This window comes from Lissotriton vulgaris, chromosome 12 (genome assembly GCF_964263255.1).
Source record: "Lissotriton vulgaris chromosome 12, aLisVul1.2, whole genome shotgun sequence".
Lineage (NCBI taxonomy): Eukaryota > Metazoa > Chordata > Amphibia > Caudata > Salamandridae > Lissotriton > Lissotriton vulgaris.
In genome coordinates, this window is record NC_141700.1 from 491,097,895 (window position 1) to 491,108,785 (window position 10,891).

A 10,891-nucleotide genomic window follows, 5' to 3' on the forward strand; every position below is an offset into this window, starting at 1 on the left:
CAGACACAAATTGCACAACTTCTAGAAGTGGCACTTCCACACTAGACACAATCATGCTGCATATATCATTGCGCAGCTTCAATAACACCAGTCCGCACATACCAGACTCGAGCTTGCACACCTCACGCATCAGGAACTACCAGGGACACAGACATTCCCCATGCATTCCTATAGGAGGGCAGGCCAACCTTACTCCACACACTCTGGGTGCGCACGCACTTTCCACTGGGACACAGTGAAAGTGCGCAGAAACCAAAAATCACTATCACCAGGTAACCATTACAAGCAAAAAGTTTAGGGGTGAACCTGACGGAAGGGCCAAGTCCAACACCCTCTTTCTTAGAGGCTGCAAATACCTCTCAAGTCCTCACCCTCGCAATGACAGGGTCTATGATGTGGTGCCACTTACCTCCAGAGAGCCATATTCTAACTTACACTGGTTTCTCTTCAAAACGAAAAATCTTTCGCCTTTTACTAAAGATTTCCGTGGAGAGGAACATTTACGAGTTTATTCAACTTTTTAAGCCTTACCACAGGTGAGGCTGTTTATCATTTGTTTAAAAGAAAAGCATTAGAAGTTGGGGAATATCTGGGAGTTGTCTGCTACTGTTTTTAGGGAACATGAGCTTGGTGTTTTATTCCTAATCTCTCTGCTTGCTCATTTGCATAGACAGAGTGTAGAAGAGGTGCATCATGGGAAAGAACTTGGGCAGTGCATGAGATTGCTTTTCTTGACTATCTTGAAACTTCACGATCGCAGGCAGTATATTTTCTCTTCTCCCAACATTCCTGCTGCCAGAGGCCAGACGTCACTCTCCTTTTTAAAGGTGGCACCAAGACTCATGCTGTGCTTTTCATAGGACTTGCCCGTTATTTGTGCCCTGAGAGGGTGGCCAATCCTGAGTCAGATTCCTCTCAGGTACACTTGAAGGGGCGCGTTAGTCTTGTTTCATGTGTCTCCAGCCTAATCAGATATATGCTTCTATATTCAGCTTTAATGAAAGTACGTGTGAAAAAGGGACTTAAAGTGCATGGCTATGTGCAGAGCACAGTGATGGCTCACAGCCTATCGATTGGAGGGATGGTGGGGAAAGCGTAAAATCGCTAGGGGAACGAAAGTCCTACAGTGCCACTTCACTTAAAGCCTGATTCACGCTTCCCGTTCCCCTTGCCCAGCAGCCCTGACACCTCCTAATGAGCTGAGGTGTGTACAATTATTTTTTGCATATTCCCAGACAGACACATGGGAACTGTCCACCTTTTTGCTTTTCTGTGCTTTGAGCAGAGACTCTGAAGTTTTATCCTGTTTCCCTCACTGGCCTAGTTCTTGCCCTCTTTCTTAGAGACTGCAAATACCTCTCAGGTCCTCACCCTCGTAATGACAGGGTCTTTGATAGGGTGCCACTTACCCCCAGAGAGCCATATTCTTACTTACTCTGGTTTCTCTTCAAAACGAAAAAATCTTTCGCCTTTTGCTAAAGATTTCCGTGGAGAGGAACATTTACGAGTTTATTCAAGTTTTTTTAAGCCTTACCACAGGTGAGGCTGTTTATCATTTGTTTAACCCCTTGTATGCTCATGACGAGCTGAGCTCGTCATGGCATACAGTGCTCGGGTGCTCATGACGAGCTCAGCTCGTCATGTGCCCCACCCACGGGGGTAGCGCTGGCGCTCCCTCCGTGGGCGCCCGATCTATTTCGTTTCTATGGGGGAGGAAGGGGAAGACCTTCCCCCGCCTCCCCACGCCTCATCAATGACGTCAGCGCGTGAGGCGCGCTGACGTCATTGGAGGTTCCCTTTCTCCTCCGAAGCACAGGGAAGCCATTTGCTTCCTGCGCGTCGGAGGAGAAAGAGGTGAGTTTTGGGGCTGGGGAGGGGGAATGCAAATGAAAGAGGCATCGGGGGAAAGGGAAGGGTTTTCCTTTCCCTCGATGTCTCTTTCTGCATTCCTGCTGCACGATCGTGCGATCGTGCAGCAGGATTGCCCACTAGACACCAGGGATTTTTTTTTGAGCTGCCAAGGATTGTTTGCTCGGGGAGGGGCCCCTTGGGCAAGGGTCGCTCCCGCTTTTGGGGGCACTTAATTTGGCTTTGTCTGCCCCCCTGGGGGGAGCAGATTATTAATGTTTAAATAATTAAAAGACGAATTTTGGCAATGCGTAGGGGAGTGGCCCCTTGGGCAAGGGTCATTCTCATTTGGGGGCCATTTTACGCAGGCCTATTGTTTTTTGTTTGTTTTGGGGAGCGACCCCTTGGACAAGGGTCGCTCCCCTTTTGGGGGCAGGTCAGAAGGCTTTGCCTGGCCCCCTGGGGGGGGCAAATTTAATGTTATTATAGGATGTGCTAGGGAGTGGACCCTTTGGCAAGGGTCACTCCCATTGGGGACCATTTTAGGAAGCCCAAATTTGTTGTTTTTGATTTGGGGAGTGACTCCTTAGACAAGGGTCGCTCCCCTTTTGGGGGCAAGTAAGAAGGCTTAGCCTGGCCCCCGAGGGGGCCACATTTTATGTTATTTTAGGATGTGCTGGGGAGTGGCCCCTTTTGGCAAGGGTCACTCCCCTTGGGGGCCATTTTAGGAAGCCCACATTTTTTTTATGGGGAGTGACACCTTGGAGAAGGGTGGCACCCCTTTTGGGGGCAATTATGAAGGCTTTGTCTGCCCCCCTGGTGGGGTCAACATTTATTTTACATTTTAGGATATGCTGGGGAGTGGCCTCTTGGGCAAGGGTCACTCCCCTTGGGGGCCATTTTAGGACACCCACATTTTTAGTTTTTTGTTTTGGGTAGTGACCCCTTAGGTAAGGGTCACTACCCTTTTGGGGGCCATCCTTTTTGCTTTGTTTGCCCCCCTAGGGGGCAGATTATAATATTTTTAAATGTATGTGGCAGACTGTGCCAATTGAGTAAATCTAGTGGGGAGTGGCCCCTTGGACAAGGGTCACTCCCCTTTTTTGGTGCATATATTTTGCCCATGATGTTAGGTTTTAGCTGGTGTAGCTCACTCCAGCACCCCAGTTCAGACATGGCCATATGCAAATTAGTCTGACCCTATGCTTCATGGGAGCAGTCCAGCCCGAACTGCCAAGCCATATCTTACCTGGCACGGAAACAGCCATAATGGGACTGGTTACTGGCTAATCAGTCGTTACCAGCCAGGTTAGCTTGAGTCCGGTGGCAAAGTGAGCAAAGGACCCACCTCTGCCAACTTAGGGCAATCAAAGTGCAAAGGGTCAGTCTGATTTGCATTTGGCCATGTCTAACCTGGGTTGGTGAATTGAGCTAAATAATGATGATGGATTAAACCAAGATCAGTTGACTGGGGTGAGTGTTATATTTGCTCAAGGGCTCCGTCTATCATACCCCTTTTGGCGTTGTCTTGAAAAACAGTTTTGCTGGGTTTTTATGGGTCACTAGGGCAGCAGGGTTTATTTTTATGTTGGGGATCCGCCCATTGGACATGGGTCGTTCCCCCTTTATGGGAGGATGATTGTGGCCTTTACTGTCTCTTTGAGTGGTAGAGTAGCAGAATGTGTTTAGTCCCATCTGTCCCCAAGGGGGGGCAGAAGCCACTAGACACCAGAGTTTTTAAAATTGTTTTGGTGGGGGGTGGCCTCATGGGCAAGGGTTGCTCCCCTTTTGATTTTATACTGTTAGACCCACCTACCCTTTAGCTTGGCAGGTGGACTGGTGCTTTTTTTGAATATGTGAATCTAATTTTTTTTCTTCTTTTTAAATCCAGTGTAAAGCTTTTCCTTCCTGTTTGCGGTTTCGACAGTGGTTGTTCTGCAGCTTTGTGTAGTTGCATTTTTTAGGTAAGAAAAATTATTTTTGTTGTATGTACTCCAAATGAGTTATATTGTAATGTATGTAATTTTTTTTGTTTGTAAGCGGTGTCATAGTGGCATTTAGTTACTGTTTTGAGCATGAAATTCTTTGTGATGTGTTTTGCATTGTCTTATGTGTATTTTTGTTTTCTCTTTCTTTTTTAGTGGGATATTGTTGATCCATACTGTGTCTGTGCAGAGTATGTGGTGTTGAGTTTAGCTGCTTCAGGCAAGTGAGTGGTTTTGTTTTGCAGTGTATAGGTAATTTTGATAAAGGTGAATTTTGTTCATTGTTTATTTTACATAGTGATTGTTGTTGTTGACTTGTGTGACAATTTACTTTTATTAGTAATCATTATGGCTAGCCGTAGAATGACTGCTCAGCAGTTGCTTGGTATGCTTCTTGAGTCTTCCTCTGAGCCGGATTATGACACTGACAGTGCGTCTGAGGGAGAGGAGGGAGGGGAAGATTCTGGCAGTGAGTATTCTCTCCACATGGAATCATCGGATGATGAAGGTACTCTCAGTGCAGATGAAGGGCCTGTGTTAGAGGAGGACACTGCTGTGCCGATGGTGCAAGAGGCATCTGGATTACAGCCTGAGGCTGCTAGTCTTCCTACTGGAAGTGTTGGACTCTGGGTTGATCCTAACATGGTGCAGCCGGTGTTGCCTGCCTTTAGTGGTGATGCAGGGTGTAGAGTGGATTGTGAAAACCTTTTGCCTACACAGTATTTTCAGTTATTTATGGAGGATGTGTTTTTGGGTGAGATTGTTGAGCAGACTAATTTGAATGCTGAACAGTTTTTGAGGGTCAACAGGTACAAACTTAGGCCCCACTCTAGAGCTACCCGGTGGACTCCCACAAATCTGGAAGAGCTGAAGAAGTTTTTGGGATTGACTCAACTGATGGGTTTGTTAAAGAAGCCGAACCTGGCTTCATATTGGTCTACCAGTCCCTTGATGGCAACAGCCATATTTCCAGCTGTTATGACTCGTGATCGGAATTTACTTTTGCTACGCATGTTGCATTTTGTGGATAATTCTTTGGCGTTGCCACTTAGTCACCCTGACTGTGACCGTCTTTTTAAGATTCGGCCTGTTCTTGATCACTTTGTTGATCGATTTTCAGAGATTTACATACCTGGGAAAGAAATTTCTATTGATGAGTCTTTGGTTTTGTTCAAGGGTCGTTTGGTTTTTAGGCAGTACCTCCCTAGCAAGAGGGCACGCTATTGAATTAAACTGTATATGTTGTCTGAGAGTAAGACAGGGTATGTTTTTAATTTTCGTGTGCACACTGGTAGAGATTCCACTATTGACCCCCCTGGTTGTCCGTCCACTTTTGGAGTGTCAGAGAAAATTGTGTGGGATCTTGATAGAAGACTGTTCAACAGAGGCCACCATTTGTACCTTGATAACTTCTACACTGCTGTGCAATGTTTAAAGTGGACACTTTTGCATGTGGCACAATCCGCTCTAACCGCAAAGGTTTTCCAAAGGAGCTTGTTTGCAAGAAACTTCAGAGGGGTCAGTGCAGTTCCTTACGTTGTGGCGAACTACTAGCTGTGAAATTTGTGGACAGGAGGGATGTCTACATGCTGACTACCATCCATGATGAGAGTACTTCACCTCTGCCAGTTTAGGGTCATTTTGCTGAAGTGCACAAACCTGTGTGCATTCTGGACTACAATAAGCACATGGGTGGTGTTGACAGAGTAGATCAGAGGTTGGAACCTTACACTGCTATTCGGAAGGCTTATGTTTGGTATAAGAAGTTGGCCATCCATTTTTTCAACTTAGCAACTTTCAATGCTTTTATTGTGTTCAAGGAGTGTTCTCCTGGGTCAAAGTTGACATTTCTTCAGTTTCAGCACTCTGTGATATCTAGCCTTGTTGTTGTGGAGCAAGTAAGTGTTCCTAGATTTGGAGTGGTGGAGGATGTGGCTCGATTGAAAGATCGCCACTTTCCTGATTACATTCCTCCCACATCTACAAAAGACTTTCCCACTTGGAGATGTAGAGTCTGTTGGCGAAGAGGTTTGCGGAAGGAGACTCATCTTTACTGCCCTGGGTGTCCTTCTAACCCTGGGCTGTGCGTGCTGCTTGTTATAGAGCTTACCACGCACAAAAGAATTTTTGGGAGTATCCATGAGTGGTAAAATGTACTGCCTGGTCTGTGTTTTTTAAATAATTTGTATTCTTTTTTAAGGTTGGCATTTGTGCAATGTATTTAGTTACAGATTTTGTGTTACTAGATTTTGATCTATTTGCAATTATTTTGTTTGTTTTGTTAAAAAAAATTCAAAATGTGATGGCGGTGTGCGTAGGCTGGCACTTGACTGGCGGTGTGGGCGGAGTGGTGCTTGGCTGGCGGTGTGCGTGGAGTGGCGCTTGGCTGTCGGTGTGCGTGGAGTGTCGCTTGGCTGGAGGTGTGCGTGGAGTGGTGCTTGGCTGTCGGTGTGCGTGGAGTGGTGCTTGGCTGTCGGTGTGCGTGGAGTGGCGCTTGGCTGGAGGTGTTCGTGGAGTGATGCTTGGCTGTCGGTGTGCGTGGAGTGGTGCTTGGCTGTCGGTGTGCGTGGAGTGATACTTGGCCGGAGGTGTGCGTGGAGTAGTGCTTGGCTGGCAGTGTGCGTGGAGTGACGCTTGGCTGGCAGTGCGCGTGGAGAGGTGCTTGGCTGGAGGTGTGCGTGGAGAGGTGCTTGGCTGGCGGTGTGCGTGGAGTGACGCTTGGCTGGCGGTGTGCGTGGAGTGGTGCTTGGCTGTCGGTGTGCGTGGAGTGGTGCTTGGCTGTCGGTGTGCGTGGAGTGCCGATTGGATGGAGGTGTGCATGGAGTGGCAGTTGGCTGGCGGTGTGTGTGGAGTGGTGATTGGCTGGCGGTGTGCGTGGAGTGACGCTTGGCTGGCAGTGTGGGCGGAGTGGTGCTTGGCTGGCGGTGTGCGTGGAGTGGCGCTTGGCTGTCGGTGTGCGTGGAGTGTCGCTTGGCTGGAGGTGTGCGTGGAGTGGTGCTTGGCTGTCGGTGTGCGTGGAGTGGTGCTTGGCTGTCGGTGTGCGTGGAGTGGCGCTTGGCTGGAGGTGTTCGTGGAGTGATGCTTGGCTGTCGGTGTGCGTGGAGTGGTGCTTGGCTGTCGGTGTGCGTGGAGTGATACTTGGCCGGAGGTGTGCGTGGAGTAGTGCTTGGCTGGCAGTGTGCGTGGAGTGACGCTTGGCTGGCAGTGCGCGTGGAGAGGTGCTTGGCTGGAGGTGTGCGTGGAGAGGTGCTTGGCTGGCGGTGTGCGTGGAGTGACGCTTGGCTGGCGGTGTGCGTGGAGTGGTGCTTGGCTGTCGGTGTGCGTGGAGTGGTGCTTGGCTGTCGGTGTGCGTGGAGTGCCGATTGGATGGAGGTGTGCATGGAGTGGCAGTTGGCTGGCGGTGTGTGTGGAGTGGTGATTGGCTGGCGGTGTGCGTGGAGTGACGCTTGGCTGGCAGTGTGTGTGGAGTGGTGCTTGGCTGGCGGTGTGCATGGCGTGGTGCTTGGATGGTGATGTGGGTGGACTGGCGCTCGGCTGGCGGTGTGTGAGTAGTTACTGTCTGTTGGTTACTACACACACTGCTAGTTGAGCGATACTCCACGCAGTAGGCTGGCACTTGACTGGCGGTGTGGGCGGAGTGGTGCTTGGCTGGCGGTGTGCGTGGAGTGGCGCTTGGCTGTCGGTGTGCGTGGAGTGTCGCTTGGCTGGAGGTGTGCGTGGAGTGGTGCTTGGCTGTCGGTGTGCGTGGAGTGGTGCTTGGCTGTCAGTGTGCGTGGAGTGGCGCTTGGCTGGAGGTGTTCGTGGAGTGATGCTTGGCTGTCGGTGTGCGTGGAGTGGTGCTTGGCTGTCGGTGTGCGTGGAGTGATACTTGGCCGGAGGTGTGCGTGGAGTAGTGCTTGGCTGGCAGTGTGCGTGGAGTGACGCTTGGCTGGCAGTGCGCGTGGAGAGGTGCTTGGCTGGAGGTGTGCGTGGAGAGGTGCTTGGCTGGCGGTGTGCGTGGAGTGACGCTTGGCTGGCGGTGTGCGTGGAGTGGTGCTTGGCTGTCGGTGTGCGTGGAGTGGTGCTTGGCTGTCGGTGTGCATGGAGTGCCGATTGGATGGAGGTGTGCATGGAGTGGCAGTTGGCTGGCGGTGTGTGTGGAGTGGTGATTGGCTGGCGGTGTGCGTGGAGTGATGCTTGGCTGGCAGTGTGTGTGGAGTGGTGCTTGGCTGGCGGTGTGCATGGCGTGGTGCTTGGATGGTGGTGTGGGTGGACTGGCGCTCGGCTGGCGGTGTGTGAGTAGTTACTGTCTGTTGGTCACTACACACACTGCTAGTTGAGCGATACTCCACGCAGTCCATCATTTTGTGTAGTTGCAGTGTCAGGAATGTGGGCGTGTGAAAGTGATGGGCCATTGAATGGCGCTGTCTGCTGGTGTGATTGTTGTAATGTGATGGGCCCACGGTTGGCGGTGTGTATGTTTTGTATGTGTCACACGTTTGAAAGGTGTATGAATGGCCTATAAAGAGGTTGGTGCCTTGACGTGGCTTTACAGCTCACGAGCTGTGAGTCAGTGGTTCAGTTTCTCATACTTTCAATTATTCGCAGTGCATTTCATTTTTGTGAAATAACTTTCGAATACAGTTGTATGTACTGAATCATCACTCATCCTCGTGCCAAATCCAACCAGTGTGTGTGTGCTTGCGGATTAGATGGCTGTGCAGTAATATTTGTCTTTTTTCTCACTCTGCAGTAGGGTGTACCTTGTCCCTTTTTGTGAATGTTGTAATGTGTTGCTTTTCCTTCCAGATGGTGTCAATGGTCTGGTGTGTATCAGGTATGAAAGGTGCGTGAATGGCCTGTAAAACGGTTGGTGCCTTGTCGTGGCTTTACAGCTCACGAGTTGCGAGTCACTGGTTCGGTTTTTATGCATTTATTTATTGACAGAGCATTTCATTTCGTTGAAATATCTTGTTAATAAAATTGTATGTACTGAACCATCACTCGCGCCAAATCCAACCTGTATGTGTGTCTCTTTGAGGAATAGATAGCCGTGCTGGAATGTTTGACTTTTGAGTAACTCTGTTCAGGTGTACATTACAGCTATAAATAACTTACTAAATGTAGATATTATTGTTAAACCATGGGAGTATATTGTCATGTCTTTCTTGTGAATTCGACGTTTTTTTTTATCCACAATGTCCTGCAAACTTGAAAATGTCTGTCACAATTTCCATGCAATATTGTCCCAAGAATCTCACACTCTCAAATTGATTCAGTCAAAACAATTTGGTTTTGCAAGGGGGTTCCCATGGGATTTTGGCCCGGGGCTCGGTGGCCATCTAGGGAAACCTATCAAACCCACACATTTCTGGAAACTAGACACCCGGGGAACTCCAGTGAGGTATGGCTTGCGTGGGACCCTCATCATTCTCCTACCCAGAATCCACTGCAAAGCTTTTTTCTCACATTTCTATGTGGTAAAGTTGTGGAATCTGCGTGGATCCTCAAATATCCTCCCACCCAGCGTTCCCCCAGGTCTGGGTGGCAAGCCAAGCCCGGGGCAAAAAACTCAGGTGCCCCCCCCCCCCCCAAATAAGGTAGATTTGCTGTAGGTAATTTTTAAGTCTCCACCTTACGATTTGGGCCTTTTCCAGTTGCAGCCACTATGTCTACCCACGCAAGTGAGGTACCATTATCAACGGGAGACCGAGTAAGATGATACCTCACTTGTGTTGGTGGGCCAAAGGCCTGTGACTAGGATGACCCCAAAACAGTAGAATTCTCTGTGCTTTTTTTGTCAATCCTGAACGCTACAATTTCTTAAAAATACATTTTTGGCCTGTTCTGCTTTGGCCCACCCACACAAGTGAGGTATCATTTTACTCGGGAGAACAAGGGGAACGCTGGGTGGTAGGACATTAGTGCCGCCATGGAGATCCCACACGAAAATGTATGGAAAAGTGTTTTTTTTAACCTAATTTTAAGGTTTGCTGGGAATTCTGGGTAGGAAAACGTTGGGGGACCCATGCATGCCATACCTCCCTGGACTCCCCCAGGTGTCTAGTTTTCAAAACTTTTTGGGTTTGGTAGTTTTCAAAGATGGCCACCGAGCCCCGGGCCAAAATCTCAGGGCCCCCCCCCAAAATAAGGTAGTTTTGCTAAAGGTTATTTTTAAGTCTCCACCGTACGATTTGGGCCTTTTCCTGTTGCAGCCACTATGCCTACCCACGCAAGTGAGGTACCATTTGAGGATATTTGAGGATCCGCGCAGATTCCAGAACTTTACACCACAGAAATGTGAGGAAAATGCATTTTTTTGTCAATTGTTTAGGTTTGCAAGGGATTCTGGGTAACAGAACCTGGTGGGAGGCAGTCGAGTCACCCCATCCTGATTTCCCCTGGGTGTCTAGTTTTCAAAAATGTATAGGTTTGCTAGGTTTCCCTAGGTGCAGGCAGAGCTAGGGTTAAAAAAGTACAAGTAGGCACTTTGCCAAAAAAGGACCAGTTTTCACTGCGAAATTGACGTGCAACCATGTTGCGTTTTGCGCCGTTTCCTGTAACAGGCACTAGGCAGACTCAGGCAAGTGAGGTACCATTTTTCTCATAAGACTTTGGGGAACGCGGGGTGGGTGGAGTTATGTTGATCTACGCAGATTCCAGAACTTTCTACCACAGAAATGTGAGGAAAATGCGTTTTTTCCCTGAATTGTTTAGGTTTGCTAGGGATTCTGGGTAACAGAACCTGGTGGGAGGCAGTCGAGTCACCCCATCCTGAATTCCCCTGCGTGTCTTGTTTTCAAAAATTTATAGGTTTGCCAAGTTTCCCTAGGTGCCGGCAGAGCTAGAGTTAAAAAATGGCAGGTAGGCACTTTGCCAAAAAAGGGCCAGTTTTCACTGCGAAAATGAGGTGCGACCACGTGGTGTTTTGCGCTGTTTCCTGTCGCAGGCACTAGGCAGACCCAGGCAAGTGAGGTACCATTTTTCTCATAACACTTTGGGGAACGCGGGGTGGGTGGAAATTTGTTGATTCACGCAGATTCCAGAACTTTCCACCACAGAAATGTGAGGAAATGCGT

The 10,891-nt window shown here is 49.0% G+C and overlaps 2 non-coding genes across 2 annotated transcripts; both read left to right on the forward strand.

The window, feature by feature from the left end:
• The first annotated feature begins 431 nt into the window (after positions 1–431).
• Positions 432–544, forward strand: LOC147676828 (U5 spliceosomal RNA). The gene has a single exon (XR_015302954.1). It is a non-coding gene; the product is annotated as a U5 spliceosomal RNA (small nuclear RNA).
• An 887-nt stretch (positions 545–1,431) lies between these two features.
• On the forward strand, positions 1,432–1,547 carry LOC147676829 (U5 spliceosomal RNA). Its single transcript, XR_015302740.1, has one exon. It is a non-coding gene; the product is annotated as a U5 spliceosomal RNA (small nuclear RNA).
• Positions 1,548–10,891: the final 9,344 nt, after the last annotated feature.